The following is a 19,515-nucleotide window of genomic DNA, read 5'->3' on the forward strand; positions in this document are numbered from 1 at the left end:
TCATGCACAGACTATACATATGTATATATTTATTTTCAGTGTTTATTTTGTTTTTATCTCCAGACCATACAGAAAGGACATCCCCATGCATGGTGTATGTTAATTATTGTAGATAACAGCTATGTTTATATTTTTATCAGACAAAAAACCGAACACCTTGCGTGGTGAAGAATGATACATGCATCTTTTTGGACAAAAACTGAACACCATTTTTCATTATGGCTCACAGAAATGGCTAAGGGCAAGTACAACATATGCTGAAAGGCATCTACTACATGTAATTTTTCAATTATAATGAAAGATTACGATTTTTCCTGTGGAAAATATATTTACTCTCTCCACACAACAAAACTTAAAACTTAATATATTTATTACATTTCCACACAAACAACACCCTTTCAAAGTTGAATTAGAATTACACATAAACATTTATCACATGGAATGAACAACAACAATTCTAAGTTCAATTATAATAACTATGGTGACTATTTTTCTTTATGTTTTTATATGGTATTAGTGTTATTGGAAAGATTTTAAAAGCATTATTACTTCAAAATGCAAGTCAATTCACGATCAGATATTAGAGTGAAGGACAATGTGATAGATATGAGAAATCTGAAAAGTAATTGGAATAGTCACTTTATTGGGTAGCAAATGAGAAAATTGTTATAAAAAAAATATAAATTAAAAAATTAAAAATTAAAAAGAAAAAAGAAAACAGAAAAAAATAAATCAATAATTAAATTAAAAATTGATTAAGTGAGATATAAAATTATAAATAATACGTAAGCATTTAAGTATAATTAATTTTTATTATTATTTTTAAATTTTAAAGTAAAATATCTCTCTACTTGCCTAAAATGAAAAATTAAATATCTCCTTTGAAGTGACTGAATGACAATTATAAAAAAGAAGAGACAAGCCAAATACACCTTAGTGAAACAAATTGATCCAACCAAGAAAGATTTGAACCCATTACAAAATTTCTAAGAGAATAAGATTTGAACCCATTACAAAGAGGAAAGGAACAAATTAAATAGGCATACAACAAGCTAAACGCTCAGAGTGATGTTTTCTGGAGAAGGTGCGTTTTCATATAAAATGATCAACAAATTTTCACTGAGGAATAATTGATTTAGACCATACAATATGCGTTTTCTTATTATTATGGGAAAATTACTCTTTGATAGGTTAGTTTTTGGGTAACATTATTTTTTTCATTACAGGGACTTTGATAAATTAGATTTTCTAAAAACATTCCCTAATACTGGGTAATATTATTTTTTATTATAGGGAGTTTGATAAACTAGATCTCGTCAAAAATATTCCCTTACATTTGAAGCGGCTAAAAATCTAAAATAAGTTAATTTAAGATCCAAAGTTGACTTAATTATATAGAAAACTAAATTTAGTAAAAATAGGTAAAAAAACAACATTTTTAAATAAATTTGAAATAATTAAAATTTCAAAATGAATTTAATCTAATTAATTAAAATAAAATGAAATATATAAAATTTAAAATTAATCTAATCATTTAAAAATTATTTTTAATTAAAAAGCCATAGTTTATTTTTTCGATGTTCTGGAATATTTTCTAGTATATTTTTTGCTTTAATTTTAGCAAAATTTCTAGCATAATTTCTAGTCTAATTTGCTTAGAATCCAGCAAGGATGTCTTCCAATCACAAATTTGAGTTGTAAACTTTCCAAAATCAGAATGCCCTTGGCGTTCTTCAAGGTGCTCAATCCATATATCTAGTCAACAACCTATTTTAAATAACAAAAATTAAGATTTTGTTAAATTTTGTTTAGCCATTTTCCAAACAAAAACTTTAAAACATAACAAATTTAAACCAAACCAATTAGATATATACAAAATTTAACAATATCATATATATATAAACCAAAAGTTAAAATAATAAGAAAAAAAAGGTAAAGTAACAACCTATCAAATATACAATGACAAAATCAAATGAAACCAATCAAAAGATTCTAACCCAAGTGAAAAGCCCTTGCCATCATTATGTCATTGTGACTCTCATTCATTTCACAATAACAGAAGGAAATATTTTGTTATATTTTGTTACATGATTCATGAACACATTATCATCCTAATATATAGGAGGGAACATTGTTAACCAATCATAATAATATTATAATGATTAACCTTGTTATTGAGGATATCAAATCTTATGAGCATGAAAAGCTTTGATTCAAGCTTTGATGATGGCTAACATATGAACCACCAGCACGTTTTCTGTAAATATCCCATCCAGCACGTTTGTCTGAAAGGAAACACGTTTGAGTACCGGTACTTTCTCTGGTGATTTGTTGGCTTCTCAATCTCTTATGAACTTCAAAAATTATTGTAACCCACGTGGAAGCAAAGGGTAGGTGAAAGCTTGTTTTTTTCAATTGTGAAGGACATTCACAGTGCATCAAAGATCAAATCCTAAGGATTGATATTCAAGTACAATTTTTGAATGAGAAAAAAACATTAGGTACAGAGATAGAACTCGCCAACAACGACATCCATCTTCCATTCAAAACCTGATCTTCCCAATCTCCCTACCTCCTTGAATGGAATTTTAGGCATCGCTTTCTATTATAATTAAGGTAAGATTTCACTTCACTATATTCACAAGAATGGAACATTTCTGTACGCAATTACTAAATTTAGTAAAATATGTATTTTAAAAATGGTAAAACATTTCTGTATGAATTATTAAATTTAATAAAATATATATTTTAAAAATTGTAAAATTTTCAACATATTAGTGGTGGGATAGCCTTGGTGGGTAGTGATTGGTTAGATCTCCTCGCTACTTTACTCGCTCTGTGTCACGAGGCATGGGTTCGATCCTTTGGGAAGGATTAGGTTTCAAAGCTCAAGAGGAATGGTGTGAGGTTACCACCCCTATGGAACCATTCAAAAAGCAAAACACAAACATATTAGTGGTAAGATTGAAAATGGAAATTTGCTTAAGAAAAAGTAATGGCTCTGTGTCATGAGGCATGGGTTCAATCTTTTGGGTCTGGCTTCAAAGCTCAAGAGTAATGGTGTGAGGCTACCACCTCTATGGAACCATTAAAAAAATCGAAACACAAACATATTAGTGGTGGGATTGAAAATGGAAATCTGCCTAAGAAAAAGTAATGGCTCTGTGTCACGAGGCATGGGTTCGATCCTTTGGGTGTGGCTTCAAAGGTCAAGAGGAATGGTGTCACGCTACCACCCCTATGGAACCATTAAAAAAAAAACAAAACACAAACGTATTAGTGGTGGGATTGAAAATGGAAATCTGCTTAAGAAAAAGTAATGGCTCTGTGTCATGAGGCATGGGTTCGATCCTCTGGGTCTGGCGTCAAACCCCAAGAGGAATGGTGTGAGGCTACCATCCCTGTGGAATCATTAAGAAAAAACAAAACACAAACATATTAGTGGTGGGATTGAAAATGGAAATATGCTTAAGAAAAAGTAAGATTTCATTTGCCCAAGAAAATAAGATTTCATTTCACTATTTTTATAAAAAAGAACATTTCTTATGTAATTATTAAGCTTAATAAAAAATATATATGTTTTTAAATAACTTGTAAGTTTCTCACTTATAGATAGTGGAATTGAAGATTGAACCGTATCAAAAGATTTAATAAATAATTGTTGGAGATGGCATTGCGTTAAAGGGCCTGAGATACATGCTACTAGATGGTTATAGTTATTTGAGTTCAATATTTAAATTTGGAAATTAACCTATAAGTGTACGACCTAATTGTTACACGTCCAAATCATTTTAAAATTTATTGTTAATATTTATATTGAATGATGTTTTAGGTGTGATGAATCATTCTGGATCATGTTGGGAATTGAGAATTGAATTATGAATGGGCTTAGGAATACTCACAAATAATTTAATTAGGGAATCAAATTTATAAATTCAATTAGGGTGAAGTCCTTGAGAGCATTTGGGGGCTCAATGATAATTACCTATATAATGAAGAACTTAAAAACCTCATTAGATAGCAAGATAACACAACTCATAGCAATAATACAAAAGAAGGTTCCTCATTTTGACGACCATAATTTTTTATGTCCTAATGGATCTCAATCGACATCGACAACCAAACGACCATGTGAATACAACATCAAGATTGAGCAAAGGTATTCTAAGAAAATATGGAAAAATGTTTTTCAAGCTATCTCATGAATTCCATCATCAAATGCATGCCAGAATGTTCCAATTGGTTTAGGTCTTATGTGTTTCCACTTCAAAGTAAGAGTAATGGCTCATATAGATAGAGGTTGGTTTTTATGTGTATAACTCTCTCAACTTCCCCACACATGCTTACCTTAATTTGCAATTGCATTTTGAAATGATTTTGAGCTTAGTTTAGGTCGTAGGTAGGGTTATGGAGTTTGAAGTATCCATTGAAGTGGAGATTAGAGAGAGATTACGTGATTTGACTACTTCATGGTTGTCTTCTTTAGCACAACTGGAATTTATCAATAAGCTCAATAAGCTCAATAGAGATTTGTAGTTTTATTTTAACTACTGGTCAAGTAATTTATAGGAAAAAATGAGGATTCATGTTTGGTTTGGTGATGTTGGTCATCCATGATGTTGGGTTTAGACTGGTGCTTTGGGGATACTTTGAGCCTACATATTTTTAGAGCTAGGGAAGATCTAGATAATGTTTCTCTTATGTATTTTAGATTTGGGGTCTATTTCTTATTTCATTGCACCTATAGTAGGGGGATTGGGTTTCCCACCCCACTCCCACCTTTTTGAATTCAAATAATTTATATTTTGTTTTGAGGATTGTTTGGAATTATTACTCTTTGGTTATGCATAAGCATGCTAGGAAACAGTAGTTAATTTTTTGAGATGATCACAAATTATCAATTAGGGGGATACATCGAGCTTTCCTTGAGCCTAGGAAGGTCTAGTTTATCCTTTGTGTTAGGAAACTCTAGTGTTTACAATTGGGTACATTACACTTGCTTCCTTATGAATTTAGGTAACTCAATATTTCTTTATGGGTTGGTTGGAATTTGGTATTGAGTGTTTGTCTTTCCATTCTTGTTTGATTAAAATGTGTGTACTTTGCTTGGGTTCTTTTGGAGGTTTTGAGATATGGATTGCCTTGAGAACCATGAGAAATATCTTAGGGACATAAATGAAATACATCAAGTATTACATAGCCATGAGGATTTCATCAATGACAACATTATGTCCATATTACTGGTAGAAACCAAGTCCATGGCATTGAGCATCAATGTAATTCTTAAAATTCATTGATCATGGAAAGACTCCTCTAGCTAAAAATGAAAATTCACGCATTGGAAGTAGAGTGTTCAATGTCAAGGAGTATGATTTGTAATCTTAGTAAGGGTTCTCAATCAATTGCTTCCAAATTTAGAATGTCAATGGGCCCTATCCATTGCAAATCTAAACAAGAAGAAATGGTCCATCAAATGCTAAAAGACATGAACTTGCAAAACCAATAATCACAACCTACTAATATTAGTCAAGATGAGGTGCAAAACAAGCATGTCCTCCACCAATATTAGTTTATCTTATGTTGTGTGAAACAATTCGGATTTTAGGTGCCTTTCTTAGAGTTAATACTACTAGAAATTTTTTGAAATCCTTTACAAATGATGATATAAACCTTTTGTCTTTAAATACATACTACATGATAGTCATATTGATTTTTTTTTGTTCTAAAAGACAACACCCTTTTTGTATTACTATGCTAATCCATTTAATTATAGCTTATTTTTAATTCCAAATTTTAATATATACATCTATACATCTATATATATATATATATACACATACACTAGTGGATTTGTAAATTTTGTTGTTTTTTTCTGATTCTCATTTACTTTAGAAATGATTTTAGCCTATTTTAATACAAAATTTTAACTATACATGTTATAAAAAAAAATTGAGTGGCTAAATTAATCTAATAGTGAATTGTTCTTATGCTCATTTATTCTAGGAATAGGTCTCTATTTTTGTAGGCAATTCTCCTTACTATAATTTCATATATGGCCATATATTCTATGGAAAATCTCTCATATATTTTCCTTCATTTTGAGGGTGGTGTTCATGGTAAATCACTTGGACCTTTCTCTTGATTTTAAGGGTGGTGTCTAGGGTAAACCTTAGATTCTTTAGTGCAAAGATAATCCAATAACTCATGAATACATTATATATAGCTCATTAAAAACTGATGTAATAAGAGTAAACACCTTAGAAAATGGGATTTAAACCAAGGTGTGGAGAGTAATTGCCCAACTACACTCTACTAACAATTATATATATATATATATATATATATATATATATATATATACTAAGAAATATTTCATGGGATTCACCTTGTGACATATTTGTTAGTTCCATGTTGGAAGGTGTTTGGTTTGAATCCCCTTGAATGAGGAGCGTTAATTTATGCTGAGAAGTTTCTTAAAAATGATCTCCATAAAGTGACCATGTTTCAACTCATTGACTGTGGGTAACTCGGGACATAAATCTAAAGATCTGTAAATTATTGGCCATCGATTATCATGTAGTCATTTTCCTTAGTAATAATTTTTCTTCTCGAGTATTTAATTGTAGTAAACTAAATTAATTCATGGTAGAAATTAAAAATAAAAATAAAGGTGATTTATTTATAGTTGTTAAGGTTATAAAAGTGGTGTGGAAGGTTTTATGGATTTTTTTTCAATTCTTCTCATGATTATGTTTATGATATTTTTTTAAACTATCAAAAAGGGATCACATTCAACTTGGGTCACACTAACTCTTAACATGGTTAGATTTTTGCTCACTGAGTTTCAAACCAATGACCTTCACATCATAAAGTGCCTTACCAACCCTATCAAATAAAATAATTTTATTAATCTTTAAAAAGTAATAAAATTTTAAAATACAAACAACAATTTGTAAAAATAAATTATATTTGGAAACTTTTATTAAAAATTAATTTTACAAATTATCAATTATTAACTATGAAATAATTTTATATATTTACCTATTCATAAAATATTTCATGTTGAAGAACATATTAAGCTTATGACTCACATTTGGTTATAGGAAAAAGGTAGCAAAAAAATACTTATTATTAAACCAAAAAAATACTTTTAAGTTAGCATTGCTAGAATTTTACTACCATTTGACATGGTAATTTTGGTGTAACAACCCTCCCTTTAGTGTCTTTGTAGTTTTGATGTGATTTACTAATTTTATTGTGCCCTCTATATATATCTTTTGGTTTTTTGCTATTTTCTTTTATAATTTTATTGCTCTCCCTTGGTTTCTTGTCATTTATATTTTTAATCCCAGATGAATTTTTCTTAGGACTAATAACCTTAACATGCATGTAATCTCTCTTCCCTTCACTATATGAATGGGATATTTCTTATGTTAGAATTCCTTTTTGATGGGCATCAACCATTTTTTTTTTCAAAATCCTTGTCATCAATCAAAAAGGTTTCTTGGATTTCTCTCCACCAAAAGCAATTTTTTATACTTGGTATCAACAAAAACATTTTCCTAGAAGTTGTCCACTCTCCCTAACCATCCATGCTCTTAAAGAATAATGGAATTTAAGAATTCATTTCACAGGCTAAGCATTGATCACAGATGGACCCCTTTTATTATCATTCATTCAATAGAGGTTAAATCTATATGTTTTTCAATTCATAATTGACATAAAAATATGAAGATATAATTACACCAGTTACATATGTTCTCAACTTGGCGAGAGAGGAAGCAATGTAATAATGTAATACTCCTTGTTTCCAAATATTTGTACATGTTTGATGCATCTTGGAGATGCCAAAATGTTATATCCTAACCACAAATCCATTTTTGTTCAAATAGACACTAAAAAAACAATAATTCAAATTTCGATGATTACCATTAAGCCAAAGACTTAATGCCATGCATAGTTATACAAATTATTACCACCCAACAAAATAAAACTAATACATTAGCCACCACTCTCAAATAAAGGTTTAATGATTCATCATTTAAATAATTCCTCTTCTAATTCTCATGTATGCTTTACTACACACCACTCTCAAGTAGAGGTTTAATGATTCATCATTTATATAATTCCTCTTCTAATTCTCATGTATGCTTTTCTATGCATTTGAGTGTTTTCTAAAACACAAACACCTTCCAAGCCTAACAAAAATAAAAATCCACATGAATTAATAAGAGAAAAACAACTCAAAATGACTTCTACTTTCTTTGTTTTAGGTCTTTACTTTACAAATAAATTTATCCATACATGTTTTTTGCTACCAATGATCAAAATTGAACACTCTCTACCCCTTTCAAGGAGTTCAAACTCATCCTAAAATTGTAATTAAAAAAAATGTCTTTAAAAAATGTAATTTTGTAAAATCACTCATCATTTATGAAGGAAAAAATAGTATAAAATTTGAAAAATAAGTCACATTTTCAATAACTTTTCAACCTCAAACTCTTGGATTGTCAATGAGCATTGTACCTTCCATATTATACAAGGATGAATGTGAATCATGAGAAATATTTGGGATTCCATGCCCATTACTTTCCCTTGACATCTAAAAAAAAATCTCTATTTTTGTTGGATCTAATCTATTCCTTAATATGTTGTACCCTCCCACAACATCAACTTCATCAAAAATACATGCCTAAAGAATCATATTGTTGTATTGGCATATCCACCATTTAAGTGTTACTTAATGTAAGCTTCCAAGAGAAGTTTGAACAGCTTATCTTTTTGAATCCCTAATTGAATTCATGTGTTAAGTGCATTTTTATCCTTGTTGATATTAATGTGTTCAAATCTGTCATTTACTATAATGTCATTTCCTTTGTTATATTTGCCTCCACTCTTCACTTTGCAAGAAACCAAAACAATTAGTCATGAGTTATGGGTGTAAACTATAATGACATTACAAACTTAATAGCGAGTTTGACTATAAATTCATGGTTCAACAACATTTTTATAGAGAAAACAATAAACACTGACAAAACCCAAAGAAATTAGGTCATCTCTCTTTCTTCATGCTTCTATAATATTTCCTCTCTCTAAAATCATATAACATATTGACAAATCTAACATGGTTATAACATTGCTATCTAATATTTTCTTATTATTTGAGAACATTCATTGGTCTCTCAACCACTTAGTATGTAGTTCATGACATCCACATTAAGACAACATATATTTAGGGAAAAAAACACAAAATTATTACTTGACTGTGAATCTTGCAACAATCCACTAATATTGTATAGGCTTGTTCAAACTCTTCATAAACATAATGCATAGTTTAAATTCTTTGTTTCACACAAGACTATGTTAATGGTTTTGTTTTGGGATAAAAATCACTATAAAGTTTAGTGATAACTTATATGTTCTTGATTAATTTTATATATTAAAACCTACATAAAATGGGCATCGCAAATATTACAAAATCCAAAATTAGAATTAGAATAATAAGAATTTTGACTTTCTATTCATTCAATTTTTTGTATCATAAATTCCTTACTATGTTTATTCCTTTTTCCCCAATTTTATGCACATTTATCTATCACACGCTTTCACTTTCTTCTTTTTATTGTGACAATACTTTAAGTGTCAAATATCTGAGAATGCTCCTTCCATCTATTTCCTTTTGCCTTAATGCAAGCCAAATAGTAATGAGATGTATCCTTCACAACTTGAATGCTTGGAACAACATTTTTAATGCTTCACTGAGTTTCTTATACAAGATAGGGGGAAGGTTACATAATTCATGTTATCATGACATCTATTAAATATAGATTGTGTTCTAAATATACTTTTTCATGCATGGTTTGAGATATAAAGTGAACAATCACAGTCCTCATTAAGAATACCATACTTGGTGGTCTCAATGAGTAATTTATTTTTACTTTGTGTTTGTATTTGACCTTAGGAATTATAGAGGTCATAGCCTACAATATAATAAGAAATGGATGTAATCATACTAGAATTGTATGTTCCTATAGCCCTATAAATCAAGAAGTCTCTCCTCATGACTCTTACAGTGTTTTGATAGAATTAATACCTTTGAATAAAGGCCTCAAGGTCTATGATAATTTATTATTTTCTATTAAGATTTACAACAAACATGACTCCTAAGATTAAGCATGAATGTGATATCCTTGAGATATTAATATAAGAGAGAGTGATTAATCATCATATTGATACACAAAACGAATCCTTTGTAATCTAGGTGTCAATGGTTTGATTATGACTTTGTATCTACAACTTTACATTGTCATTTTTAATATTTTGAAATTCCTTAAAAGAAAATAAATATGGTCCTCCATTAATGATTTTTATTTTTGTTTATTAACTTTTAGGATTGTCTAAATTGGAAAGGAAATATTTTATTGAAAATGATTTATTTTGGAGTGTGCACTTAGTTTAATATTTTCAATTGAAGTATAAGAACTTTTGCAATTTTTCATATAAAAAAAAAGATTGGATTAAAATATACCCTTAGTTTGAAATAAATAGTAGCCCTTTACAATTGATCATTGCTTTTATATATCAAATTGAATGTTTGATTAGACTATGATCTTAAAATTAAATTATTAGTGTTTATTATTATCAACAGTAAATACAAATTGAATAATATTATGAAACCATTAAAATTTGATTATTTTGATTACATAAATATTTGATATCTAATATATTAATTATTATTCTTTGATTACTATTAAATATGTATATATAAAACTCAATCAATTATGATGCTATAACAAAATCAATCAATTATAGTTATGAAAAGTGATTTATATGTAGCAAACTCAATCAACTATGATACAACATCAAACACCATCAATTATAATTATAGCAAACTCAATCAACTATGATACAACATCAAACACCATTAATTATAATTATGATATAATTTTTGAAGTGATTTATAATGAATGTTAATATTTATTAGTAAATTATAATAATAATATTAATTACTATTAATATATATTTGTTCTTTATGGGAAAAGTATTTTTATATTATATATGAGGAGTATACATGTTTTAATCCTTGAGGGATTATTCACTTTCAACAACAAGGCTCAAAGCAATTTCAACAACGCTCATTTTGCACTTTCAAAAATTGAATCTAGGTGAGGAGGATCTCAATCATTCATCCCAACCGCCCAAGATAAATCTAATTGACAATAATATTTATTAAATTAATATTATTATTATTTTTAACAGGATTGAGTACACCCCACTCAATGGAATCAGTAACTTTGTATATACGGTTGCCATTATTTCACCACGGAGAACAACTATTTCATAAATGCCACAAAGGCTAACTTACAACATGTCTCTGAATCATTGAAACCATAAAGTTGTGGACATAAAACATGTGCCATACCACTCGAGCTAAATTCCCTCAACTAAAATTTAGTATTGTTCAATAATTAAAAATAAAATAATATTTTTTTGGGTTAAACATAGAAAAATAATTTGAACCTTAAATCTCTCATTATTTATATCATAACACGACAATCACTAATTAAACTACCCCATAAATTAAAAATAAAATATATTAATTAAAAATAATATTAATAATTAATAAAATATTTAAAATACTTATAATTTATTATTATGTCAAACTTATAGTAATAGTATTATATGGTGCATTGAATCATCACTACTACATTTATAATGTGTTTTTGAACATCTTCTTGTGGAGTGTTAAAGGGCACTATCTAAATGAATGACATCATAATGACATGGCAATATCATAATAACTTTTATTTATTTTTAAAATTGACATAACACTAACATTTCTTTTTCTCGATTGACATACCCCTAAAATCATCACTTTTACATATATTTGATGCATATAACGTCACTTTATCACATTCGACAAATAAATCTTAAACCTGACACAACTTAATGTCGAATGATGTAAGTAAAGCAGTTTGGCTTTTTTGAGTGTATTTTTCCATCCTATCATAATGCAAACATAACACAATATTCTGGCAATCCCAATAAATGATACAATGTTTAATCATGATATAAAAAAAAAAAAAAACAAACATAAAAAATTATTGAGCGAAATTCCTAAAGAATCAATTATTGAGTGATACAGCCAATGTTTTGTTTTGTGGTATAATTTTTGATAATATTATATTTTTTTTATTATTTAAAACATATTTTTAATATATAAATGAGTTTAGTGTTTTTTTTAAACACTTAAATTATTTAAATTATATAACTTAAATCTATAAATTTAAATTTCTATTAATTTTTAAACAAAATAACCAAGTAAAATTAACTAAAATCGGCCTGGAGTATGCCGTAAAACTGCTTCTGCTTGGCTAAGAGCTCGTCTTCCTCGGACGTAAGGAAATAGGTTAACAGCCCAAGACCCAGAGGCATCTGGCAGGAGTGAGAGCCTGCTCCCGATTACGGACCACCAGCAGGGTTATGCCAGGTGGCGTGGTTTTCCTATTTAACAGTGATGAGTCAAACCCAGCATTCGCGGATAGCAGCCAGAGATGGCTGTCCTCACTGTTGGTTTGACACCTGAGTTGATTAGGTTTTACCACCTTCGGAAAAAAAAAAAATTAACTAAAATACAAACCCAAAAAACCAAAATAATTAATAATTAAATTATATTCAATAAAATTATTTAATATTAAAATTTTATAATATTTCAATATCTCTCTAACAAATTTATTAAAACAAATTCAATATCTCTCTAACAAAATTATTAATACAAATTCAAACAAGTGCTACATAGTAACGAGTCCTGCCGCTTAGTTTAAATATAGCTAAATTAGAGTAAAAATATTGAATTCAAGTTAGTGTTAAGGTTTAGAATTCGATCAATATAGATTCTACAGATTGCTAAAGTCTTGATCTATACAATTAAAGAGCAAGACCGATCCTGATTTCAATGCCAGTGCAAACATAGCTTTAAAAAACTATAATATGTTCACCCTAGCAAGAAGATTTTGTTTGGTGCGTGAGAAATTTTTGCATACTTATTTCCACACCTTAGGATTGTTTTTCCAACCCCCCAAGCCAAGAAATGAAGACATGGCAAGTTGAGGTCAATTGGGGATCAAGGTTCCAACTTCCATTATTAGGTTTACGATACCACCAGCTCTTAGTGGACTAAAAAAGCTTTCCCGATTTTCCATATTGTAACATATCATTGTTAAAGAAGCAGAGACAACCTCATAGGACAAAAGAATATTATTTAAAAATTAGTTGACTCGAAAGCAATTACATCATCTAAATATTGCATTCTTCAATTCAAATATGCATTTAATGTTGCATTAAATATATAATTATATTTGCATTTACATTTAAATTATAATGGCATATTCTCACATTTTTTTAAAATACCGTGGTTAATCATATTAATAAAATACTGTAGAATTAAATAGAACAACATTAAAGAATGATATATATATTTTTAAATAATGTTTCTAATCATAATAATAAAATAGGTCTCAGCTGTATGTATCTGAATAGATGCCAATAAATTTATGCTTCGAAGTTCACCACGCTAATGATGTCAGGGTCTAAAATACCAACAACATTTAATGCCCCTACTCCATAATAGGAATATTCAAATGTTAAAGGTTGAAGTTTCGTGCATATAAGATGCATCTCTTCATATGATTAAATGTTGCCTCATTAATAAACTATACAACCTGCAACATCAGAACATAATTGTTATGATAGCGATAACAACTGAGGTACAAAAAGAAATTTATTGTAAAATAAGACTATAACAAATGAAAATAGAAAAAAATAAAATAAGATATTTTATAAAATAAATATATTTTTTCTTTATAAAGTTAACTTTGCAAAGTGCTATATGATTTTTAATCAAATAATAAAATAATTCATAATCAATGCTATCACAAACACGTAATACCTATCTACAACATGATAATAATACTAATTATAACTCTAGCAAATCTTATAAATCAAATTCAATATCTTAAATTAATCCAAACTCATACTAATTATAACTTTAGAAAATCTTATAAATCAAATTCAATATCTTAAATTAATCCAAACTCAAACCATGCTCATTTACCTTACAAAATATTATGACATTTTTTTAAATATTCTTTATATTTTTAATAATAAATTATTAAATTCACTATCAAAATATTTATATTTGTTCCACCATTTAAAAGTTTATACGTACGAATATTCTTTATGAATTTGTAAGTACAACTATTCTTTATATATGCATTTAACCATTTCTTAATTGATTTATTCAATAAACGAATTTTTAAGCATTCACTATCAAAATATTTATATCTTTACATCTTCTAAAAGTTTATAAGTAGAGATATTCTTTATGAGTTTGTAAGTACAACTATTCTTTATATATGCATTTAACGTTTTCTTAATTAATTTATTCAATAATTTGTAAATGTTTATGTATATGAGTGTTTTTTTTTTACAATCTCTCGTTTTATCTTATATCTAAGATACACAATTTTTATTTTATCTTGATTTTTAAGATAAATATTTTGACTAGTGTATTTTTGTTTGAGAATATTAGCAATGGATCATCTGATTTGTTACGTATATTATTGATTATGAGGCAAGATGTTATTTGATGAGAGTATTATTACATTATATTTGTTGATGTTTTTGATTAGTATATTTTTGTTTGAGAATATCAGACATGAATTTGTTAGGTATATTATTGATTATGAGGGTATATGTTATTTGATGAGAGGATTATATTTGTTGATGTTAGAATAATTTTTGATGTACAAATTTTATGATGATTAATTTTATGATTAGGTATTAGTAATATTTTTTTGAGCGTGGAAGGGGACTACAATGATATATAGGTACAAGATTCATCGGGAATTATAGTTTGATTTTTGAATAATGTGAATTTAAATTTGAATTATTATTGATAATTATATTTTATAAAATATTGATGATTTTTTCCAAAGAAAAAAAGCGAACTTTTTATTAAGATAAAAAGTTACAAGCAGATGCATAAAGCATTCAATTTGGCTGTGTGAAAAATGATCATACAGCCCGCAATGTACAGCACTGCCTAAAAACAGGAAAAAGAATGAGCTGCTCCGCTATTCCGGAAAGCAGCAAAAAAGGGAAACCCAGCTGGCCTAAGTCTTCCTACCCTTCTTCTTCTCCACTTTTCGCCAACCATCCATGATGGGAGGGGAGTCAATAACGGCTAGCTGGTTTTCCATCGTACTCATTGGTTGCTCCTTATCCGAATCCAATCCTTCAGGACTGTGGCTTCGTTTGTTTCCGTTTATTTCCATCTGGATCTCTTGTTCCTTTTCCTCATTAATCTCCTTGTCCTTTTTGTCCTGATTTTTATCCTTTGCTGTAGTTTGTTCTTCTTTCTTTGCTGTAGTTACCTTCTTCCATGCAACATCTATATCCTGCCATCCTTTCGGCTTCCTTTGTTGTTGCTTGCTCTTGTTGAGGCTTGGACATGCCTTGTACAAGTGACCTGTTTGTTGACATCCTTGGCATCTGAAAGCTGTATTCTCATAGTCCAGAGGTTGTTTCCACTGAGTATTATTGAAGTTTAAGATGATGCTCTCAGGTAGTCCTCGACTATAAAATATTGATGACTTGAATAATCGATGATATTATATAAAATATGATTTGTTCTTTTCTAAATGACTCATATATGGGTAATTGGGTTGTACGAGGGAATTTGGATTACCTTGGAGGGGTGGAATAGTGTCCCTGATTCCACCCATGACTAACACTCCAACTGTGCCTTAGGTTGGGAAGTGCAAAGCACTTTCACCTTCAAGTTGTACGATACTGTGGGGGTTGGACTATGGACTCAATTACTCATGAGGTACATAAGTGGGGCGTCCATTAATGTGAGCACCTCAATCTTTAGTCGCCATTAGTCTCTCAAAAATGACAACCCTAGAGTTAACAATTGGCTACATTGTTGCATTGATATTCTCCTCAACTAATCACAAGTACTTGAAGAGAAAGTGTTGTGACACCCTTGAAATTATGCGAGGTAACTCCTTAAGAGAACAAATGAATTGGAACTCTTGCTATCATGGAAATGGAAAGGTAATTGAAACTTAAATTAAAATATTAAATATCTAAATCTACATAAAAAAATGAAAATGAATGTTACATAACAATTTTGTTAAATAAATACAATTTTAGGATTCTAAGAAAATGAATGATGGTAGTAAATTAATACTTAAGAGAACTTAAAGGACTTACAATACAACCATTTAAATATTCTAGTACAAACATATAAACTATATGAAAGACATCGCTTTAAATAGGAAATGATTATATACCTAGATTAGAGTGTTAACACTTAAAGAATGAGTATGCATAAAATTATTATAAACCTATCAATAAATTAGAAATATTATTTTCAAGAGAACTTTCTATGGTGAAGGAGAAATATAAATGAAATCTCAACCAAAATTGATTTTAGAGAAAAATAAAGGGAGATTAGAGATACGATTTGACACATAGATAGTTAACTGAAGTTAAAGAAACTAATGAGCCCCAAAATATGAAAAGTGAAAAGGGATCAAGGGACAACTAAGAGAAAATTTAGGAAACTTGTCATGAGTAAGAGAAAATGATTTTTTAAAATAAAATAAGAAAATTAATTTCTTGAACATATAGATAAAAACTTGACACATAGGTAGGCGAATAATGTGGATTTTTTACTTTAAGAAGTTGTAAAATTTGCATGGAAAAATAGTGACAAAAACTACTATAAAAAGAGGGCAAAAATGTGAAACACTTCTTGGAATTAAGGTTTTATGGTTAATACGTATTGAGAGAACTAATGCTAATAGGAAAATTCATGAAAAAATAGTATGCCTTGTGTGTAATAGTAGACTTTTTTGTTTGAATTTTTTTTTTAGAGAAAAATGATGGCTAACTATGAAAATGTTGACAAAGACCTAAAAAATGAAAACTTCAAAAAATGAGGAAGGGGCTTATGAAACCTAATGCTAGATGGTTGTTCTAATCCATAAATTCCGATTGAGTGATTAGCTTAAGCATTGTTGAGAGTTTGATGATTAGAGAATTATATTAGAGTGTGAATGTCTTGAGCTTGGCTAGGCTCTCTTTGCTAGTTATCATTCATATTCTTCTACAACCCCATTGCAATTTTGGTGTGTGAAGAAAGAGAATACTGAAGAAGTAGACATGGAGGTTCATCGATGAGTTAGCAAAATTCAATCAAGCTTACAAGGATTCAATTGACATGAGATTCACTTTCAACACAATCTTTTCTAACAAGTTTGAAGAAGATATATTATGAATCAATTGTAACTTATGGTATAATATTTCCATTTCAAAACATTGAATTATGAATGTAAAGAATGAAAAATTATTAAATGTAATATGAAAATAATTTATTTTGTTTAATTATATACTTGGGAATGTACTTAAAAATGTAGATTATTATAATTGTATGTGGTAACAACAAATACATTATTTTCATTATATAAAGCCTATGCAACATTTTTCTTATCTCATTGTAGGATTGTAATTGAAAATTATGTGTGGGCTAAACTTTATATTTACATTATGAGAATGTATATTCTTTTTCAATGAAAAATTAACCCCTACAAAATCTACATTGCATTTTAAAAATTTTGGCTAATAAAATATTCAAAACAAGAATCCTTACTACTTCAACATCACCCTTAGAATTTAACCTTGGAACTGTGACTATCTTTTCTTTTCTAAATTTATGATCATGCAATTGTTTCAAGGCACCATTGTTGGAGAAATTAAAAACAAAAAATGTCATCTCTTAATTTCTGTAATCTCTTAATTCAAATTTAAATCTTAAATGAATTAAGTAATATAAATTTAGTAATCAAAGTATTCTCTATAGTGTTACTTGTGTAAATAACCATTACAAGAATGAATATATAGATTGGCGATAATATTATATAGATGAGTGATAATATAAAATAGAAATATGGATACAAGTATGTTCATCATAATGTTTGATTTTACTAACCAAAATGATACATACATGTCTTGTTAGTCCCAGATACTCTTGTAATCATTTTTTTAAAATGCATATTACTTCGACACCGAAATCAATGAAGGTTTTTTTTTTTTTTTTTTTGTGTTTATTTTTCGTTTTAATGAAAAATATGAGGATTTTTCGTTTTAACTAAAAACATGTGACTGATATAATTTAATTAATTCAACTAAATTAGTTTTAACACAAAAATGTTTTTACTTAATAGTAGTTTTTCTGTCTGAAACAAGTCCCTCTTCATAATTATATTTCAAATTGGATGAACCATAGGGCACTAGTTTAAATTGGATGAACCATAATTATCGTTCAAATTGGATGAACCATAGCGCATTAGTTTAAATGCAAAAGGAACAATGATATACACATCAAATAAATACTAATTCAAAATAATTGTACCTTCACGTGCCTTAAAAATTAAATTACAAATGTAAGTCGGTATAGCAACAATTTAAATCACAATTAATTCGAGATACTGGCACTTTCGGATAATTCATGAAAACCGTAGAACAATGTCGGTAATAACTCATGACCATGCAGTTATCATATGAATGTAACACCCGTGCGTTGTCATCAGATTCTAGGTGAAATGTTTTTATGCATAAATCGAAATCAATAGTACTCTGTCGGAGTAATTGCTGCACAATCAATTATATGGATTAACTGCTATTTTGGGAGAAACAGGATTAATTGTCCGATCAAGGTAATGGGAAATGTTCGGAAGTGTAGTAATGTTTGTGAGATTTGGTATAACAAAATTTTTTAATGGAAATGTTTGGAAGTTTAGTAATGTTTATGAGTTTTGGTATAATAAAAAAATTTAATATAGTATTGATATTCCGAGTTATGTTTGAGGAGGGGAGTTAGAGTGATTGTCATATTCATTTTATTGGAAATTGATTATATGTACACATCATCACTTTAAAATATACGAATAATTGCTTATTTCCTCACTCAAAATAATGTTAAGGGTTTGAAAGTTTACTAATACATACAAGTTTTGGTGTAATGGAAAACTTCAATGTTTTATAGCCTTTGTTGTTAGAGGGTATTAATTCCAATTTGATAGGATCTCAACATTTTATAGCCCTCATTGTTAGAGGGTATTAATTCCAATTCGATAAGACCTCAACATTTTATAGCCCTCATAGTTAGAGGGTGTTAATTCCAATTAGGTAAGATTCGGTTAAATGATATCTTATACAATAACCATAACTACACTTGCTGACACGATGGTATGTCATAACGAATGATCCGCCTTAAGTGTCGTTGTAATTGTGTCGAGAGACACATTCTACAACTCAATGTGAGGGCGGTATGTGATTCCATCTGTGCTCAATGTGGAGTTGGCACCTATATATTTAAAATTAAAAACAAAAAAATCTCTAAATAAAAAAAGAATGTTGCCTATAATAAAATAAATAAATAAATAT

This window comes from Pinus tabuliformis, chromosome 3_2, assembly GCF_031772625.1.
Source record: "Pinus tabuliformis cultivar Carrire ecotype Pingquan chromosome 3_2, CPIR1, whole genome shotgun sequence".
Classification (NCBI taxonomy): Eukaryota; Viridiplantae; Streptophyta; class Pinopsida; order Pinales; family Pinaceae; genus Pinus; species Pinus tabuliformis.